This window comes from Fundulus heteroclitus, chromosome 23, assembly GCF_011125445.2.
Source record: "Fundulus heteroclitus isolate FHET01 chromosome 23, MU-UCD_Fhet_4.1, whole genome shotgun sequence".
Lineage (NCBI taxonomy): Eukaryota > Metazoa > Chordata > Actinopteri > Cyprinodontiformes > Fundulidae > Fundulus > Fundulus heteroclitus.
Window position 1 is genome coordinate 9,024,444 of NC_046383.1, and position 21,703 is coordinate 9,046,146.

Consider the following 21,703-nt stretch of genomic DNA (forward strand, 5'->3'; position numbering starts at 1 on the left):
AATACCCTTATTGAGTAGGGACTCTAAGCGGAAGTGAGTCGCAGATCACCATGATCTGAACTATCTGGACACCGGGTCCAGATAGTTCAGTCAGTAAGGAAGAAGGTAGGAAAAGTTGCCTTTAAGCTCCCTCCCACGGGTAGTTTTGCTTAGAGAACCAGCAACATCCCTCACCAACACTAAGAAGCATTAAGGTATCCCACAATCCTTTGCGTAAGCTGACGTATCACGCACAGCCTCCTCATGGAAAACAAAGGACAGTGCACTTTGTAGTTAATTTTCGGAAGGCCCGGATTTGACTCACATCATCAGTGTGCGTTAGCGTCACTGTCTGAAACTGCCACAGCAATTCAGAGCTCCTTTCCTATCCACGATAGAGTTCTTACTGTTGACCCATGAAAGGTTATGGAACAGGAGCTAAGAGCTATTATTAAGGGTATTCAGATGGAGCCCGTGAAATGGTTTGGCTTCGCAAGAAAACAAGACAGAGGTCTTCAATCTGGAAGGTGCACAGATAACAGGGAGATTAACTCAAGAAGGGCGTGGACAAAGATGAACTTCAAAAACAGAATACAATAGGTTACTCAGACAGTCACAGTGGTTCTACCAAGAATAGAAAACCATCAGAAGTAGAGTAATTGTCACACAGCACCTTACAGCCCCAGCAGGTTACGAGGAGATTGTCAGCAGGTGGGCAGCCCCCAGGCAAGAACTAGGCCCTCCAGTAGTAATCTTTTGTACAGGAAAACACTCACTCAAAAAGCTTACACATCAAGATTGTGACAAGTATAGCTCAAAAAGCAATTGTGCTCGTTTTATGACATTGGTATGCAAGGCATTTTAAAGTACTTTAAAGAAAAAAAGGGAGAATATTTAAAGAACAGCTGCAGGTAAAGTCATAAGATACATTAAAGTGGTTAAATTCAAAATTGGTCATCGGAGAAAAGGAAAGTAGATATAGATATGCTTTAAAAGAAGGAATTTAGGAAAGCTGTAGCAAATTTTAATTTGTGATTTCAAGGAGCCAACTGTTTTTGAAAATATCAGCTTTACAGAGGTGGGTTTCAGAACTAAGGAGCATGTAAACTAGCTATTTTCCCTTGTTTAGTTCTGGTCGTAGGGAAAAGTCTCAGATAACCTAAGGGGTGTATGGAGTTTTAATCCGAGTTTTCTAACTATTGAGTTACCATTCAGTTTCTTATAGACAAGCAAGGCAATTAAAACATTTTATAACATTATTTTCACTAGAGAATAAGCTGATTAAGCAGCCAAATGTGGATTTACATTGTGTCCCTCATAAACTAGTAATAGTTTGCAGATATTAAACACAACACTATACGTTAGAGCCTGTCAGCTAATAGAGTATTCACCCAAATATTGTGAATGAAACTGACAAGAAAAGAAAAAATCTCCTTGTGCTAATGTTGACAAGAATATGCTTCAGAAAAATTTGCAGTTTTATTGGAAACCCTATTAGCTTCTGGTGGCACTTTTTCTACATCCGCTTCCTCCACAACTTTCCTTGGTCCTCCGGTAACCAGCAGATACAGTATGTGCAATTTGGAGGTGTATGCAACAATCTCAGTTTGATGTGAAGGAGAACTAAATCATTAAGATTTGCCTCTTGCACTTTAACACAAATTAGAAGAAATCCAGCTTTATAATCTTACAGATTTAACCTTCCAAGTTGTGCTGCCCTCACTGTTCTTTGTGGAAGGAAAGTTCTTTGTGTCTGTTCTTCTGCTATTCACTTTACTCTGAAAGGAAAATGTTCAAGAAAAAAACAAGTTCATTTGAGGTTAGAAAAAAGTGAGTAAATAATGTTGTTTAAATAGTTTGTTTTAGTCCTAACAAAAAACTCTTACCTATTGCCGTCATTTTTTTTTAAATTTAAATATATCATCTATATCATGAACAGAAACTCAACACAAAGCATTCTAATTAAAGTAGAATTTTTTTTCATGAACTCACAAAATAATTAACTTTACAACAGTAGTGTAAAAAGTATGAAAACCATCTCGTCTTATCAAAACCAATCTCGTCTTATTTGTACTTGTTTAAGTCTATCTTCTACCTTGTAGAGAAAGTGCATGAATAAAACGATATTGTAAGTGACCGGTTTAGCCCTTGTCTTTCAAGACAAATGGTGAAAGGTGACCCTTACAAGCATCCCTTTTCAAAATTGAAGCAAACACAGTTCTGTAACACTATCATTTCAAATATTTTGTTTAAGACAGGAGAGACCAAAAGAGCCACATCTGCCACAACGTGAATGCTGACAGACTGTCTGATACATGGGAGAGTCTTGCTCAGATACAAAAAAGCAGACTTTGGTTATAGCTGACTTTATCAAATATGAAGTATTTACTAAAACACATCCAAATATGTTTACAGTAGGATTAAACTAACTCTTTCATTGTGGGGATTACATGTACTTATATAAAGTCAGGATGCAGTGACATAAAACATGTCATTGATTTCTGAAATTCTTATGGCCGAGTTTGTTTCCTCCCACACAGACAAGAACACAAACAATGTATTGTTGTTTAAAGAGAAAACCAAATCGTTTCTGTTCTAATGCTATTATATGTTTGACAGAAGTTGCATTTTTTTTTTTTTTTTTTTTTTAAAAAGAAGCTGCAGAATGATGGCAACATTAAGAAAAATGCTAACTCCAGATGAGACCAAAAACAATTTTGGAAGCTAGAGGAAGGAATCTTGCCTCAGCATCCAGTGTAAAAGTACCCAGAACTCATACTGCAGATAATTAAAGCTTCCAAATCTGTGAAAAAGTGTAAAGGCCTCAGAGGGTTTAATGACAAAACTATTGGCAGGACACTTAAGCTGATATGATCATATAAACTAATCTAAGACAAACTAAACCAAACTTGGCTAAGATTAGAAAAATTAAGCCAAAGAAGTTAACATGAACAAACTTAAACTAACTTGGGCTTAGATAAAATAAATACAATTCATACCACATTAGTTAAGATAATCTTAGGCAAGATAAACTACAATAAGCTTTCTTTAAATAAGATAATATGAGGTAAGTTATGATGACATAAAATAAGCTAAAAATCAGACAAACTAAGCTGAATTGAGATTATATCAAATACAATGAGATGAGATGATCATCCCTGCAAGTAGAACAAACATTACACGAAAAGGGAAACAGATACATCAGAAAAATACTGAAAACTGTGGCTTGTTTGGATGCTTTGCCAAGATAAAGTTTTGCTTTTCTAAAACGAATATGACAACGTAACTTAGTTCTTTACAGAGTTGATCAAACCACATATCTTCTGGAAAAAAATGTCCCTTGGACAGATGAGACCAAAAAGGAGATGTTTGACTGTAACACACACCAGCATGTTTAGCAAAACCCAAACAAAGCATGTCAGCACAAACACCGCATATCGACTGTCAAACATGATGGGGGGAACTGATCGGGCTTGTTTTAGCAACAGCACAATGTTTTCTGATGTCAAATGTGAGGCCATCTGTCCACCTTGACCCAACTTCTCAGTAGAAGAAAATATCATCAGAACAGCAGCAAATCTCCAACTAATTTGCAGATAAAGAAAACATTCACGGTGTTGTACTGACCCACTCAAAGTCCAGACCTCGGCCTGTTGAAATGATGTGAAAGGGAGAGATCTGTGCAGAAATAATCTGAAACAATATTAATGGATGTAACGTTGTAAAAAAAAGAAAAAAAAAAAAAAAAAGAAAAACGTTTTGTAAAATGTGAACGATTGCTAAATTAATGCAGACGACATTTTAATGCGTTGCAGCATTAGACCGGCAGAACCCCATCCAGTTTCACAGACCCTAGCCGTTGCTTCCGGCCCTTTTTGAACCTTGACCTCTCCAGCCGCTAATGGTAGCTGAAGCCACATTTATGCCTGCAGCCTGCTGCTTGCCGACGCTGCAACCTTTTGTTCTATTTTCATGGAAGGCTGAAATAGAGGTGAAGTTAAAACATTGTCAATATAAAGGTTCTGCTGGGAAATAGTGAAAGAAAAAAACTCTTTTGTTATTGTAGGTGACCCTCATGTACCCAGACAAGCATGCTGGCCAGGTTAGCCAACAAGAAATAATAAGCTTCAAATCAGCAGTGGAAAAGCACAATGGTTTCATTCCTTTTTTTTTCTATTTTAAGGAAAACTGTTATGAAGTATTATCAGTGTACTGTGAAACATGCTGTGGCAGTCTGGGCTGTAGGGCACAAAGGTTGTCGTGCTGTTTCATTCAGTTCCTGAGCTTTTCTTTTAATTAAGCATACTGCACTCCTAATTGGATGTTATATCTAATAGTCTCTTACTATACTGAAAATTTGGAACTTTAAGGAGTTTAAACTAATTTACTGTTTTATCTGGTAACTGTTATGTGGGCTTCATTTGTGGTGTTTATGTGTAAGAAGAATGATATCCAGGTTTTTCCCATCTTCTCAAAGTACACTACACTATACACACTTTGTAAACTTTCACTGAGCTAGTTTCAGTTTTGAGTATTATCTGTATTTTTGAACAACTGCAGACCTTTTGGCCAATCCAAAATGTTATTGAACAAAAAAAACCTGAATATTCAAGAAATTAAAAGTGAACCTTTTTCCTTTCTAATGAAAACATGTTTACCACCCTACAGGGTTTTGTTTTTACTTTTTTTTGTCAATTGTAAATGTTTCAGATCATCAAAATAATGTTTAGTATAAAAGTATTTAGTATGTTCAGTAAGGGGAAAAATGTTATCCAAACCAACCTTACCCCATGTGAAAAAAAATTATATACTTTAAATCATGGATTCACATTTGTTAGAAAAAATAAGTCCAGACCTCATTACTGCCTTAAGTTGCGCTTGTTTGACATCATGAAGTAGGTTAAAGGGTCTTAAAAGTAATTTATTGTGCTATAATAAACAAAGCCATGACTCCAGTGAACCACAGTAACATGTGTCACCAACAAATGGATAATTTTAAAGAACGATGTTAAAAAAAATAAATAAAGTGCAATTGCATGAGTGTACCAGACAAGCGCTTCCTGTGAGGCTAAAAGTATGTACATAGACATTAGTATTTGAGATACATTGTAATAATTCTTGGAGTTATAGAATATGTAAAAAAAAAAAATATCTGGTTAAAATGCTCACTTACACTATACGGTAATATTGTCTTTTTGTTTCCATGGAGGTTTAACCGGAGGCTGTATTTGAATATTCTCAACTATAATCCATGGTGGTTATTTCTGCATCACCCATTTTAACTACTGATATGGAGTTTATCCACTCTTTATAAAGCACTGTTTGCTCCTAATGTCAAATCTGAACAAAACTGCAGCATGTGGCTCACAACAAATGGACCTTCAGGCAAGAAAATCTAGCAACAGGATAATTGAAGAAAGTAAAAATGGAAACTCTAGTTGGTGAATTTAAATAGTTTGTGCCCTGACTGATGGCCTTATTCTGGTCAGTTTGTAAAACACACATGCAAGGGGCATACATGTGTGGCGATTTCTTGTCATTCCTGTCAAGTAAGCAATTAGCTGAGGAACGATGTTTTGCAGATATCAGCCATCCAGAAATAATCTAATGAGTTCCAACAGTACACTGATTTTGGTACTAAAACAGCACACACACTCTCTCACACACAAAGAAACCATGGCCTTATTAATGCTCTCCTTGGGCAGCCTGAGCTGTGCAAAAATGAGCACGTCTTCTTTGAGAATTCGCCTTACACACTCATGATGTGACGGTCGTATGTCCAGATGTTGCATGGCGTAAGCACACACATGTGCCGTGTTGCGTTGTGTTCCCTTGAGTCCTGCAGATTTCCCCCTGATGCCCTGGTGAAGGTGTCCAGGCAGAAGCCCAGATTAATGTTCTGAAACAAACAGAACATGAGGTTCTGCTCAGTGCTGCTCAGCAATGCAGGATAGGGTTCAAAAAAAGGTGTTCTACCTGCTAGGAAAATAGTTCAGTTGTAAGATGATGGGGAAAGGAGTAGGTTAAATTAAAAAAAAAGTTAAAGTGAGCAAAATGTCTGTCATGTTTAAACTTTCTGCTTTTTACTGATATTTCTGTAAATTCACATAATGCGCAGTTACTTTATCTCAAATCACTTGATTGTACTTGTTTCTCCACAATTCTATATTCTACTCTCAACAATTGCGGTTTCTTACTGGAACCCCTATTGTAAATACATTGTACAATTTCATTTTTTTGGTGAACCGTTTGATTTTAATTTGACTTTATGTTTTGGACCATTGTATTGTGAAAAATACCATAATGATGACACAATTTCAGTTTTCTGGAAAACGGTTAGCTAAGCTTTCCTGATATCTCAATGGGCTTAGGATACCATGCACTTTAACTAGATTCTAAGGACCTTTGGAAGAAAACCCAGTGTACAGCACTGATGTGTGTAATGATTGCACAGAAATAGCTATTGCCTTCCACCCAGCTGGAATACAAATAGCATTAGTGATTGTAGCTTAGAGCTGAACCATATATCATATTGCATTATTAATGTGTGCAATATGACCGTGGCAACGGACTCCTTGAATCCAATATTTGGTAAGTAACTATATTTCATGTGCCACACATGTAATTTTCATGGCAGCCCTATTTTGGAGTCTTAGGCTACGTTCACACTGCAGCCTGAAGTGACCCAATTCCGATTTTTTTTGCCCATATGCGACCTGTATCTGATCTTTTCATGACACAGATCGGATTTTTTCAAATGCGACCCAGGTCGCTTGGATATGTGGTCCTGAATCCGATACGTATTTGATCTTTTCAAATGCGACCTGTGTCTGTATGGCCGGGTCGCATTTATCCGACCTACACGTCGGCAAACGTCACTATTCTGCGTCCTGCTATGCAGAAGCGGGAAGAAAGACGACACCCATAGCGGACTACAATGAGGAGAGCAGTCAATGGAGGGAAAGCTCCGCTTAGAAAATAAATTAATGACCGCAAAATGCGCGCCAGCATTATAATCCATGTTTACTTCCGCAAACACTGAGGACACTTGCTACGTGTGACGTCATCGCTTCCTCTAGTGCGCATGCGGGACACTTAGGTTGAACGCATTCAGTTCACAAAGGAGATCACATACAAGTCGCATATATTTGGAAATGTGAACGGACACGCAAAAAAATCCGATTTCACAAAGAGATCGGAATTGAGCATTAAGCCCTGCAGTGTGAACGTAGCCTTAGTGACCAAAAGATGTCACTGTTTACAGTATTTTCAACAGTAAGCTCTGGAGATACGTTTTGCCTTTCTTACCATAACGCTCACTGTGTGTGGAGGTGAGATAAACTCAGGACTCTATTCAGCCTTGTATGCCACAGTTCCAGTTTAATATGTTTTAGATATTGCTCTGACATGTAACTTTTCCCTTTAGCTATTTCCAGACTCATAAATACGGATATACATCTGATTTACTTATTTAGAATATATGAAGTTATGGATTATCTACTAAAAATTCCTAGCAATAAACCATTCCAATGTATAAATGACAAAAATCATTCAGTACCATTTATCCAGTTCCAATCCAACTACTGTTAAATGCATTAGTATTAATTTGTCTGCTATTGGACGTGGTAAAAGCCACAATAACTGAAAGAAGAATGTTAAGCAAGTGCTGACTCCAATCCATTATTGGAAGCAGTTTTTTAGAAAAGGTGATAGTATTGTCCTTCCATGGCTTTAGGACTGCATTTGTTTCTTATTGGTAACTGCAAGGGAACAAACTTAGAGAAAAACTCCAATTGCTTGTTCATTTATTTATATTAATTTATGAATGCAGGTTCTGTCTTACCTACTGACTCATAATGTATTATTATATGCAATATTGCGTTTTCTTTGCTTTTGCATTGTAATTTATATGCAAACCCTGAAGCCATGGACACATTACAGCACAAAACAAACAGTATGCATGGTGGAGCAATATTGAAATAAACATTTCAGGACTACGCAGGTACTTTCAATTTCAGCAATTTACAACATTAATCCGAGTGAAAGGAATGGAAATTGTGCATGTTATTATGTTTGTGTTTAAGAGCAAGATAAGAACATAGATAATAACAGCATGTTTGCTGTTTTCCTCTTTACAGGCTGGTATAGTTTTTTGAAAAGATTTCTGATACCCAATTAACCTTTTCAATTTGTTCTTTCTTTTAGATGAAATGTCAATTTCTTAGATGTGAAACATTTTTAGAGAGAAACCATGAAACACATATATTTTGGACATATAGTATAGTGGTTGTAGGAAAACCACCAATTGTGTTTTTTCCTAATAATACATTATTGTAGTTTTACATTACTGTCATTTACTGACTATTTCTATAAAAATGCAGAGGACCAAAAATTATTTTAAGAATATTTAATATTTGTTTCACAAAACCATTTCTGAACTGCAAAGGTAGATTGATGCCCACATTTAAGGTATTAGTAACAACACATTCAATAAGTCAGGTTAAAATAATTTTTTTTTATTACTTACTGTGTTATAATACATGGTGAAACCGAATATATATATTTTCAGTTCTTTACAATCAGTCAGTAGAGAGGCATAAACAAACACAGAACCACAGCACCTTTCATGATAGAGAAAATATAAATATAAGGCAAATTAAAGAAATAGAACATATTTCAGAAATGTAATTCAAAAATGAAAACTGGACTTTTTACAATATATATATTTAAGGTAGGTGAATTTGATAGTCAATCAGGCATGGTCAAACAACATTCATTTAATGAGATACTGGTTTGATTGACAGTGTGGTCATTTGCCAAATGATCCTGTAACAAGGGTCTTGATTTTTATATAAAATATAAAATTAGCTCTTAATAAAAAATGAGGGCTTTGGCCAAATAAGCAATTGTCACGTCCATTTTCTCTGTAACCTTGGTTAGATGCTTCTCGTGTTGCCTCTTGAAGAGGAATGTCACAGTGAATACCCATTTCCTTGATACTAGCATGTAAAGTAGCTCCTGAATCACTGACTCCAGATTCAGTACCCACATTGGGAATCCCTCCTAATGTTTTAAACAGTCAATCCTTTCAAGGCTGTGATTATCATTGTGACTTGAGCAACTTTTGCTCTCTAGCTTTTTCCTACCCTTCAAACTGGCCTTTAATATGACCAACTTTTTTAACCAGTGTCTTCAGCGTTGGCCTTTAGTGGCTTATCATCAATGAACGTCGTTAACACCATCCACTGGGGGGTGTCAATGACACTGTAGACAGCAGTCTTCCCTCTGATTATAGGCTGTAACATAACCATAGCATAACATTTGTGTGATAGAAATCACTTGCATTGGTCTGATGCAAAGTTCCAGTTTTAATGACCATGGTGTTGCTGAGGTACTGGTACTAACCAGAGTTAAACCCCATTAGAAATCCAAGCGGTATCTTTTTAAATGGAAGATAAGACACAAGAAAAAGATGCAGATGAGCTGAAAGCCACAATTAAAGCGGTGCCGCAAGTGGATTGGCAATGTTTCTGTCATAAAAACCTTTTTTCTGTTTGTCTTAAATAAGATTATACATTTCTGAGAAACTAAACATTTGGCTTTTATTAATTGTATGCCATAAATATTGGAATTGGTTATTGAAATAAATCCCTACGTGTGATCAATCTGTATAATATGTAACTTTTACAACTAACAAGCTGACTTGGTTTTAATATTTGATATATCTGTGCGCTTATGCTGTACTCCATCATAAACCCATGGTTTTAAAATATATTCTACTTTTTTTTGGTCTTTTATTTGGTCTTTTCGCATATTGGATTTCTGAGACCAAATAATATTTTTTGTTTGTTTGAACTAAGCACCATTGTGCAAAATCTGCTGATTTTCCACACTGCTCTGTGAGGGAGGTTGGCTGTCATTAAATTATTATTAATGAGGAAGATGTGGAGGGGCTGTGGTGTTTTATATGCTGACCAGCAGCTCAGGCTGAGAGGAGTGACCTCTTACAAATGTTTTAGCCTCTCAATTGTTCAGGATTCTCATCTGCTTTTGTTTCGTGTTTTTAATTAATTACAGAACAAACAATGTCCAATTGACTTTTTCTGAAATCTACACAATCCAAACTAAGCAAAGCCAAGATCTTGTTTTAAAACATGTGAAGCCTTTTTTCTCAGCCTGTCTAACTCCAAAGGCTCAAACTGAAGCCTCTAAGGATGCACTTTTCAGTACATTGATCCTACTCAAGGTTCTCCTGGTCAAAGTAACACAATGTGTCATATATTATTGGTGTAGGGTATAGATTGGAGCTATTTTCAAGTCTGTGCTGAATATAGTGTCTAGCTAGAGAGCTCATAAAGAGCCCGGACCTTTTAAAAAAGGTATGGCAGGTTTGTCCACACAGCCTAAACCTCTTCATTACATTTAAAACAGAAGAACGGTGATTGGACAACTTTATGAGAACAGAAGAAAAAAAAAACAATGCAACAACATTTTGGAATAGTAAAATGATGCTGTTTCAGAAATAATCAGCTGTTTAGGTTTAAGGATGCTGCAATACAATTTCTTTAGATTTTGCCTGTATATCAGCTCAGCATGGATTTGTTACAAGGTATAAGATTTCAGTGGAGTGAAAATTGTCTGGCTGCAGAAAAGGAGTAACTACCTACAACTGTCTTGGGGGGAATGAAACGACTAAAGCTTCAACTGTGTAAATACACTAATCAGCACTCTCCATGCGCAGTAAAGCTTTAAATGCGGGAGACCCGTGGAGCAGTGAGAAGTTATGCTGATGGAGACAGGCTGAATTACAAATTCAGCTAATTAACCATGGTCTTTTCATCCAACTTTTTACTTCATATTTCCAGCTGCTAAGGCTCTTTTGGATTTACCAAGTTCAGCCTCAAAGCTGTTTTGAAAAAAAAAACATTTTGTGTGAAGTTTTGAAAAAGGTGGAAAACTTTCTGCCTCAGGTCATATATAAAATGTTCTGGGTTCTGAACCCCTGGGATAATAGCATAGATCTATGCTGCGGCATTCCTTTGGCATTTCTCTTTTCTCAGTTTATCTGCCACAGATTGGTTTCTTTGGCCTCGGCAATAAATCGCTTAGGTCTATCTAATGCTTTCTGACGTTGCTCCAGACTCACCAAACAGGTGAGATGGAAAAAATTGCTAGAAAGATTACATTTTCTAAAAGTTTTCCTTCCTTAATTCCTAAATGCGCCTCTTGTCAACAAAGCTGCTTATACTAAGTCTAAAGTTTAAGTTCATTCTTTTAGGTTTCTGGGCTTTGATTCGAGAGTAAACACTGTGGCTTCAAAGATCATCAAATAAAAGTAATCCTAGAAAGTTAGTAAGCTATGTAAAATTATACTTATATTGGTACCTTGCGTGCACCTTGAAGCCAGACACCTTCTTTTTAAGTTTTCAATCATCTAAAAGTAAATATTTACACTTATTGGCAGAAAAATGAAGAACCCAGAAGAACTGCTAGGTTTAGGGTGTAATTTAGTAACCATGCAGACTAGCCATGGGAAGGCACATGATTTTTTTTGCAATAGAAAATGGGAAACAGCCTGACCTTCTGGCAAGAGAGGCAGACTGTGGAAAGGCGTCCTTCAACACTCCTCTTCAGTCTGTACAATGTTCTGCCAGGGGTGTCTCAGACACCGTAAGACTATACAAACAAAGCCGCAATGCAAAATCCAAAGATGCGGTCATATTCTGGCGCTGGGCATTTACAAAAAGGCCATATGTTGTACTACTTAGCGGAAGGTTTAGGCGTGAATTGGTGGTCAGGAGTCGGAACAGAGGTTGGTGTCCAATACTCGGCAGGCTGTAGAGATCCATCATCGGCAACACAATGAAGGGATAATCCATCGTCATGACCTAGGTTGATCACAAGGACGCAGATGAAAGCGAGAAAAGAATGCTGAACTACTGTTGGCACAAGGCGGTCTACAATTTTCCTGAAAGGCAGATATTGGGGAGAGCTTATCAAGTGCTGATTGATAAAGTAAAACAGAGAGATTGAGGCGGATTTAACAGAAAGTCATGGCAGGAAGAACTTGGAGACATGAAAACAAAATGAATCCCAGGCAATTCATGACATAAATCTGAACCATTACACTTCAACACTTTTATAACAAGCAGTGATCATCCCATACTCTGAAACAATTACTACCTCAGGACTGAACCGTGGGTTTACTGTACAAATCCTACAGTTAACATCAGACAATAGCTGAATAGTTAACCTAATCAGATGATCAGTTGTTTCTACACATTTTATTTAAGGGTATCATATTTTTTATTTGCATTTTCTTGAGGGGGGGGGGGATGAACAAAGATCATTTTACATCAACTTTACCATTTACTTACTACTTTGTGTCACTTTATGACATAGTATCACAACGAATATACATTCCGGATTGTGGGTGTAATATGATAAAATGTGAAAAATTCAGATCCTTTATTTTTGCAAGGCCTTGGAATAAAGCTTAATTCATCCTTCATCTAATTTATTTTACTATGAAGACATCTTTCCAGCTAACTTTTGTTTCGATATGTGAAAGACAAACCACTGCAAACACTTCTGGCGTAAACTATAAATGTTTTTATTTTCCTCAAATGTCTAAGAAGTTGTCAAGCTGTCAAAAAAAATATTTTTCCATTGTGTTGCTGTGCTACAGGCAAACTGCTTTTCACTTATCTTCTGCCATCTTGTGTAATTTTTTGTCTTCTTGAACTCGAGTCATTTGTACTCACCGTTCCCCTCCTTCCCTATCGTCAGCATCACAGCAGGATGTGAGCTGGTTTTTCAGTATGGTGCCCTTGTCTCAAGTAGTGTGTGACTGACGGAGTTAACTTGGTGTCTTTTAAAGGTTTTCTTCGTCAACAACACACACCTAACAATACGATGGTAAAAAAAAAAAAAATGGACAGAAAACACTAAAAAGCTTTCTGATTGTGATGTTTGAGTGTATTCAGATCTTGGGAACTTTAGAGCTCTGCCTACAAAATGTGAGATAGTTTGTTTTATTTTCTAACACAACATTAAGTGTAGGGAATAATAACCCTTAACTCCTAAAATTCTTTATTCTTTTGTAAAGATTTTTATGATTTTCACTGTAGAACATTTCAGCTTTATTTATGTTTTTGCAAAACTCCTCCTAGGCAGCAAAAATGCAACACATTGGGGTTTACTTGGCGAAGTCCCCCACTTCTTTTCTCTGACAAGCAATTTTTGTTGTTTTGTTGGTGGCTTTTAAATCAATTTGAGGTCAAATGAATTGTTTTGAGTATCTAGCAAGGATAAAGAAAATAGTACGCTTTTTCAAAGAGTTGTGGACTGTATTTATAATACTTATTAAAAACTATGTGGTTGAAGCAGGGTTTTTCAAAGTGGGGCGCTAGGGGGGTTCTCAGGAAATTGGAGGAATAATAAGAAATAAATAGTAAAAATAAAAAAGATATATAATTGAACATATTATATATATTTTTTCTAATTATCATAAAAAAATAATTTTTAAATCATTTTGAAATATATTGAAAATATTGTACGATTATAAAATATAATATTAATATATCTTATTGAGATGATAAGATTGTAACGGTCAGTGCATGCGAATCCAAAATTCAGCCAGGCACAGAGTTACATAAAAGGTGTTTATTGCAAAAGTGTGCCCCCTAAAATGCTGTTTAGGGGGCCATGGCATGGAAATGTTTGACAACCCCTGGATTAGGGAACCTCAGACTGAATGAGGAAGACCAAAAGAATCTGAGGCATTCACTAGAGCAGGTGGACAGAGGGCTAATCAAAGGAAGAAAAAAGGATGTTCAACATCGACCTGTACAGGTAGAGGTTGACAGTAAGACCACTGGTTAGAAAACAGATATGTTAGAATTTCACCACGTGGTTTCTAGAAATACTTTCATAAACAGTTATTTTAACCTCAAGTCTTTGGCTCCAATCTAGCATACTGTGAGCTCATCACCAATTGTAAATCAATAAAATAACAGCGGAAACATACAAAAGGCTTTAAATCGATTATCTAACTCGTGAGACTGGCATCCCTTTGTCTGTGCGAGGGTCCAACTCCGGCAAACAAAAACCAGCAACGGCTAAAAGAGAGTTACTTGTTGCAGGGTGTTTTTGTGTGTTCAGTTTATTTAAGGATTAAGTACTACATTTCAAATTGCAGGTTTAGTGGTCAGCACTGTTGTCTCAGGAGTCTGGCTTTAAATCTTCTTTGTTTGCATGGCTTGAAGCCTCAGCTTTTCCCCACAATCTCAAAATGAGTCAAGATTGTGATAAGTTCAAGTTTTGTGTGATCCAATGAGGAAAAATCAGATATGTGTTACATGAACCCCCAACTTTGTGAGGCTCTAATTCTGGGTTTTAAACCATAAAAAACTTTAAAATATGTAAAAAGGGAGGGTCAAATTCAAATGTAAAATAACTGAGTACTGGATGAACCCCTAAAGTGCTGGGCTTCTGGTCTTAGCTTCGAAGTCATATGCTGTGGGATTGCGTTAACATGAAAAGAAAAATAACAAAAACATCCAAGTTATAGATTGGATCTTATATAATGTCTTACTGCTTTAATGTGTTTGTTTTATATTGAATCCTGTATTCAGGCATGTGTGGGGATGTAAATTCTCTACCATGTTGCATTTGGTCAGATTGTTATCCCATTGTGTTTTCCACTCTATTGACCCATCCATCAACCTTGGTTAAGCATCTCCAAGAGCTCTTCTACTGTTTAATCGTGTACTCTGTGACAATCTCCTTTATGAAAGGACCAAACAACATAAGGACAAAAGCTCTGCTGTTTCATTTCCAGAAGGTTAATCCTAAGGTTAATACAGCTGAATGAGAGGACTGAAAAGCCAATGTCCATGAAGATTACCAGTGAACTCCATTAAATCTGACATGAGACAGATTATTATATGACTAGGTAGTGTCATGCAAAGTTGAGCAGGATGCATATTTTGTCTTGCCTGCATTTGTTGCCTGTAATTTTGCACATCTGGGAGAAAATACTACTTATTCTAAAAGGTTTTAGATTTTTCATCAAATGTATCCTTGACATGAAAGAGAAGCTTACACTGAAGCTGTAGGCCAGAGGTCATTGTTTGTTCATGGATATTTGTCCAATAGGAACGAGGCTACTAAAACAACAGATTTTATTTAGATTACAATGACTGTGCTGGACAAATAAATGTGTTAGTCAGCGATATCAAAATACAAATTTCTATTTTGCTACATGTAATATTAGAATAGTTTTGAAATTGCTAAACATTTAACTTTTAGGCTAATGTATTTGCATGCAAAGCAGTAGAATATGTGCTGTAATTTAGCTGATAAACTATTAAGTACCCTTTCCTTCTTTCATGGCTCAAGAAGTTAAGAGGAGTGAACAGGTTTTTGATCAGCCTTTAGTAAGAATACTGTAACCCTTAACTGCAGTGTAAGAGTAACCTGTATAGCTCCAGTTGGGATATTTAATTTGTAGACTGGCATTGCTCATTTAAAGTAATCTGGGAGTGTGACTGTAGAGTTGATCCATATCCATCTGAATATAAAGCACCTGCATGTGGTAGAGACATAGCATTGTAACATTCAAGATACCGAACAACCTAAATGGCTTAAAATCTGTGGATATATAATTTCCTCTGTTACTTCTAACCACGTTAAGAACTGAAGAACCCTTTTGGTTGACAAGTGAAACAACTTGAAGAAACCAGAGAAGTTCAGTTTAATTCCACTTAAGCCCTTAGGACACTCTCCTCTTGCCTTTTTAGCTGCAGTCATGCACTGCTGCCTCCCTCATCCTTCAAAAGTATAGTCACAATTCAAAACATATGTTCTTTAATGAAAAATTCTTTACACAATCTGCAAATTGTGTAAGCATTTGAAAAAGACTGTACTATGAAAACCTTTAAACCACACCTCATTTTTTTCTGCTTTGGCTCCAAGCAGTCAGCGCTCCTTTTGTAATCTGTTCAGGGGGTCTTGACGAGTAGTTTTTTCAGACCCTGAACATCTTTAATGGGGTTTCCTTGGGGTTGATTAAATTGTTGACTCATTTTCAGTCCAGTTCAAGACAACATGTTATGTAGCGATCCTAGCACAAAAGAGGAGAGCAAAACAGCAAGTGTTGGTCTATCTGAAAGTCTTGTCTTTAAGATTAAGATGAGGACCTGTCAGAACAAGAAAACTGCTTAATACTGCTGGTGATGGTCTGCTCTATGCCAACTTTTTAGCAAAAAGCTATTTGACAGTGTCCTTTTTTGTGCACTGTTTATGATGTCAAATAACAATACAGTTGTCCATTTTGATAGATTCAACTAAGACAATGAGAACAAACTATGTATTATGCATGTGTCAACACAACAGTAGTTTAAATATTACATACATGAAACATTTATAATTTATATAATTAATATATCAAAAACGAAATTACAAAATATTCTTCCATAGTACGGTTTTTGCATTTGACTAAATAACAGACTGCATTTCAGCTGCTGAAAGAATCAATAACGTAGTAAAAGGATAATGTAAAACCAAGCTATTTGCTTTAATGAAAAACATTAGCTCACTCGCTGCTGCCATTATGCAGTTCTGGAGCTAGTTTCTTGCTAAGTAGAGGAAATGTGTAACCGTGTGGCATTTAGAGTCCAAAATATGTAATTATAATATCTAGATTCAAAATCTTCTTTTATCATTTTTTTCTTAAAAAATATAATACTCATCTAGGAATAATGTCGCTGTAATAGACACATACATCTCCACTTCCCACCTCCTCCACATCAAGCGTCAGATGTCAGAGTTTGCTGTGCAGCCCTTTCAGTCATCATCAGGGGCACTTCATCAAGATGAATGTTTGCCACATTGCTGCCTGAAATATGTAGAACTGTTTAGTCTGCTTGTGATCCGGGCCTTCTGTCTCGCTGTGTCTCTCCTCTGGCCTCATTAAACAAATCTGCGTCCTGTCTCCTGCTCTGCCAGTTGGTCTGTTGGCTCAGCTGTGTACAAATAAAGCCGTGGATAAACACTGTATGGATCAAGCCACATGTCCTGCTTTGGAGCTTCATTTGATCCAAGTATTAAATTAAATATGGGCTCCAAATGAGGGCACGTAGTGTTTGTACATAGTGTTCTAACCAAATTATGTTCTAAACGTTGCTCATGTAGACATATGATGGTACTTTGCTTTCACTGTTTTACTCCAGAAGAATGAAGTATGGACTTTGGTTATTTTGGCAAATCCATCTCTCTGAGTTCCAGGTTTCAGTTTTTCTCATATGAACCATCATTTTACAACCACCTACCTAATAGTGTATTAGTCCCCCTTTTCCTACCAACACAGCCCTGCCTCCGTCCAGGTGTGGACTCCAGTAGAGCCCCAAACATGTACTGTGGTATCTGGCACAAAGAGGTTTGCAGCAGATTATTTAGGTTCTGTAAGTTGCTGGCACTGTATGAAACCAACTGTGATGCACTCTGTTTTCTGACACATTTCTCTCAGAGCCAGCTTAAACCTCTCGTAGCTGATCTGTTGATTTGGACCACAAGAGCCTGCTTTCACTCTCCACTTACATCAGTGAACCATGGCTTTCCAGGACCGTTAATAGTTCCCCAGTATCCTTCCTTGGGCCACCTTTGATAGAAATGGATCAGTGCAGACAAGGAAAATCCTCTCAAGATGGAGATGCTTTGATATAATTTTCCCTATCTGACCCTAAACATGCTCAATTTGTCCTCCTTCGATTTCATTTGCTATCAACAAAATCTTACCTTGGTTTCTAATATAACATGTTCACTAACTACTGCCATGATGAAGTCATCATTTGGTGGTGTTGCAGGTGGTAGTGGGGGTGGGGGGTTCAGCAGGGTGAGTTGAAGGTTTTAATGATAATGACCAAAAACAAGGTGGCAAAGCACACTGAAAACCAGGGAGCTTAAACACTGAGGAGGAGTGAAGAGTAACATCAAAACCTGGTGAATCTAAGCAGAGGGACAGCTAGGGGAGGGGACAGAGCAGGTAAGCTGAGGGAAGCAGATTAATAAAGACAGAGAGAACACAGAGAGACCAAAAGGAAAAGGTCTCACACTGACATATGAGTCTAAGCTACAATATGCAGAGAGTACAAATACAGGGAATCGGAAACTCAACACAAAGGAGTAAACTTGTATGACAAGACCTAAACAACAATAATAAGCAACTGACAAATAATTCTTGAGTAAACACAATTAAATACGATTATGATCGTATTAGCCCAATTACAAAAATGTGAATTTACTTGATGAATTTTCCCCCTCAGCTTCACAATGCACACTTTTCTAATTGGTTTTATTAAACATGCTGACCTGAACTACCTTAAAAGCATGCGGCTTTAAAAAAAAAAAAAAAACTCAACCCCAGCTTTTCATCAGACTCTCCTAGTCATTGTTACCAGACTCCTGCCGTTTTAAGTTTTCAGTTGAATGTCCAATGGTGGACCACCAACACCAGCCCAACTGCCACTATTTTTCCTCTCAAGAGTTTGAGTTTATCTGAAATCTGTAAGAGTGACAAATGCACAGAGTGGTAACTGCAGGATTAAACTTGATTCTGCAGGATTTACTGGGTCAGTTGTCCTTTTTTTCCGTTTGGTTGGCTCTAACAGAACTTTACAAATCACTTTATCAGGATCACTTGGGTTTTGTTGCAGTGTTAAATAGATAGCACTACACATTAACACACTGTCAAGGCAGGGGTTATTTAATTAATAAAACACTCATAATGCTCATATCTCAATAGTTACATAATGTGATTACAGATTACCGTGAATACAGCCACGTGACATGCATCCGGACAAAAGCTTAGCAGAAGCTTTTCAGAAATTTGCTGGCAGGCGAACTGATTGTGACACCCATTTTTTTTTCTTTTGAAGCATCAGTGTGCTCAAATTCAGAGTGAAGCCATTTAAAGGTTTAATGCTGCAATGTGGGAGTAATTTTGTGTTCTGCTTGGGTGCGAATCTGAAGCCTGTTTCTTTCAGCAAAGCTCTAAATGTTGGTGGCTGTCTGGAAGGCGTATTTCACGGCCAGTTTGGCAGCAGGAAGTGTCTTTGGTTGGGGTATTTCTCTAAACAGCTCGTAATGGTTTTAGCCCGGGGTAGCTCCCTGCAACACACACATACACATTGAAAGAAAATCTAGGTTGCTATTTCCACCATGTCTAATGTACAGAATAACATGTAAACATGCCTAGGTACTGTGAAGCTCATCTCTAATACAAATGAACTGGGGATTGCACTGTGAGATGTGTTGCAGAGATTTTTGCCAAGGGATTGTTTTGACTGATTGAATTTGCTTTCTGAAGTAATTAGAGTTTACCTTTCCTGCAAGTTGAGTTCTCATGGTATTTGTGCGTTCACAAGCACACGAGAATCCATCTTGTACGGCTCTGGCTTCAAACGTTTGTGTCCGAAACAAAAACATCTCAAGCCAATCATGTTGCAGTATTGAGGTTGTGACGGTGCGGTGGGAGACGGTAGGAGTTAGTAATGGGATTAGCCACTCTAACTCAAAACAGCAGGATGCACTATTAAAGTTTTCCACACCTCTTCTTTATTGTCACTCATAATCTCTACGTACACGGAAGAGACTAGTTCTTACTCTGTCCCTCTTACAAAACAAAGAGAGGGGGAATAGGCGCCCCCTTATGGTGATACCTATTCATAACAAGGAACTAAGCAGTATAATAACTGTTACATATGCCCCCCAGGTAAACAAAGGCTGTCCTCAGCCGCACACGACTATAGACACCCGTACAGAATTTAACCAAGCAACACATAGCCGTAAAACTGCAGTTACACAGGGGGCAGGTATAAATTGATACCGGTATACATATCCGTGGATAACCATAACACAAAGTCAGCTCAGGTTCCAAAAATCAAACGTAAAATCAGTGTGGAATTCTTCTTTGTTTTATGAACATAACCCTTCTAAAGAACAATTAAGGGACAAACAAAATTCTTCCTAAGTGACTACGGTTGACAACAAAACCAACATCAACCCATGGTATCAGAATTTCTTTTCTTACAGCAAAAATTCCAACATAACACATCTAACCGAAAATCACGGGCATGCATTAACCTGAACAAATATAACCTTACATCCTGTCAAGCCTGTCAGTATGGTAAATATTTGTCCATTTATGATCTGACCAACCAGTCGTGATCCTGGGATGACGTCGGGCTCTCAGATTGTAATGTCCATCCCATCCTGAAGCTTGGCCAGACTCAGTCTCCTCAGCGTGGGTCTCACCGACCCCTTGAGGCTCCTGTGAGTAGCGAATATCATTCGGCACATCACATAACACGTCACCTGGAGGGAGGTCAAGGCTGGCGTCAGTCTGAGGGGAACCGTCTTCAAGTTCATCGTCCATGTGATCCACCTGTGCAGCTGCACTGGCAGTCTTTTTGCAGCTGGCAGAGTCCCAAGTATGGAAAGGTTGCATGTTCACAACATGGAAAACTCCAGCATCGGCTCCAGTTTCAACATCGATCAGTCTGTAGTTCACGTCGCTGAGTTTCTGACTGACACGGAAGGGGCCTTTGAACAGCGGTGCCAGTTTAGCTGTAAAATTAGCCAAAGCATCCGATCTTGGGTGAGACTTTACTCGAACAAGATCACCAATCCCAAAAGCAGAATCGCGACGTCTCAAGTCGTAGTAGTGTTTCTGTCTTTTGTGGCTGAGATCTAGCGCAGCCCTGGCGTGGTGATGAGCATCCCTGAGGGTGGCTCTCAGAGTCTCTGGATATTGCACATCTGGATCATCCAGTCCATCAGCGCTTGGTTGAATGATTAGGTCGAGAGGCGTGTCCAGCTCACGACCATACAACATCATGGATGGGCTAAGACCCGTGCTGTCATGCGGGGCTGTGCGAAGTGCAAAACAGATTTGTGGGAGAAACCTGTCCCAAGCGGTGTGTTTGTCATTCACATAGGCACGGATAGCTGTTTTAAGTGTCCTGTTCACACGCTCTGTCGCATTTGTTTGCGGGTGATAGGCTGTAGTAAGCCTGTGTGCTGAGCCTAGAGCTGACACAGTGTGCTCAAACAGCTCACTAACAAAAGGAGAGCCTCTGTCCGAAATGAGATAGGTGGGGCTACCATGCCTAGCAAATATTTCACTCAAGAACTTGCTAGCTGCAACCCGAGCGGTGGCCTCTCTAACTGCACACACCTCAATCCACTTAGAAAAATAGTCCACAAACACCAGCAAATAAGCATTTCCTGACTGAGTGCGTGGCAAGGGACCCACAAAGTCCACTCCTGTGTATTCCCAGGGTTTCTTGGGCACAATAGGGACCATGAGACCAGCTTGCTTTTGTTGACTTGGTTTTGTGAGTTGGCATACCGAGCAAGAAGTGACATAGCGTTTGACATCACCTGCCATGCCAGGCCAAAAGAACCTGTGTCGTAGTCTCATTAATGTTTTGGAAACACCCAGGTGGCCAGCAGTGGGGTGGTCATGGAAATAGCTCAGCAGGGTGCCACGAAGAGATGTTGGGGCAAAAAGTTTAAGTTCTTTTAATGGATGTAAACTGCATACAGGCTTTCGGTCCCTGTAATACAGCAAACTGTCATAGACAGTATATTGTTCTTGGCATTCCCTGTCCATTTGAACCGATGAGTCTGATTCAATGTCCCTGAGGAGTGGACCCGTCAC

General features: G+C 38.1%; 1 protein-coding gene and 1 long non-coding RNA gene across 3 annotated transcripts in view; one reads left to right on the forward strand and one right to left on the reverse strand.

Annotated features, from left to right (window-relative positions):
* pde6a (phosphodiesterase 6A, cGMP-specific, rod, alpha) overlaps positions 1–21,703 on the forward strand; it is a 144,842-nt gene that overhangs the window by 31,906 nt on the left and 91,233 nt on the right. The gene's annotated exons all lie outside the window — the stretch shown is intronic.
* On the reverse strand, positions 686–3,639 carry LOC118557574. Its single transcript, XR_004927927.1, has 3 exons — positions 3,607–3,639; positions 1,703–1,757; positions 686–732 (listed from the first exon to the last, which is right to left on the reverse strand). It is a non-coding gene; the product is annotated as an uncharacterized LOC118557574 (long non-coding RNA).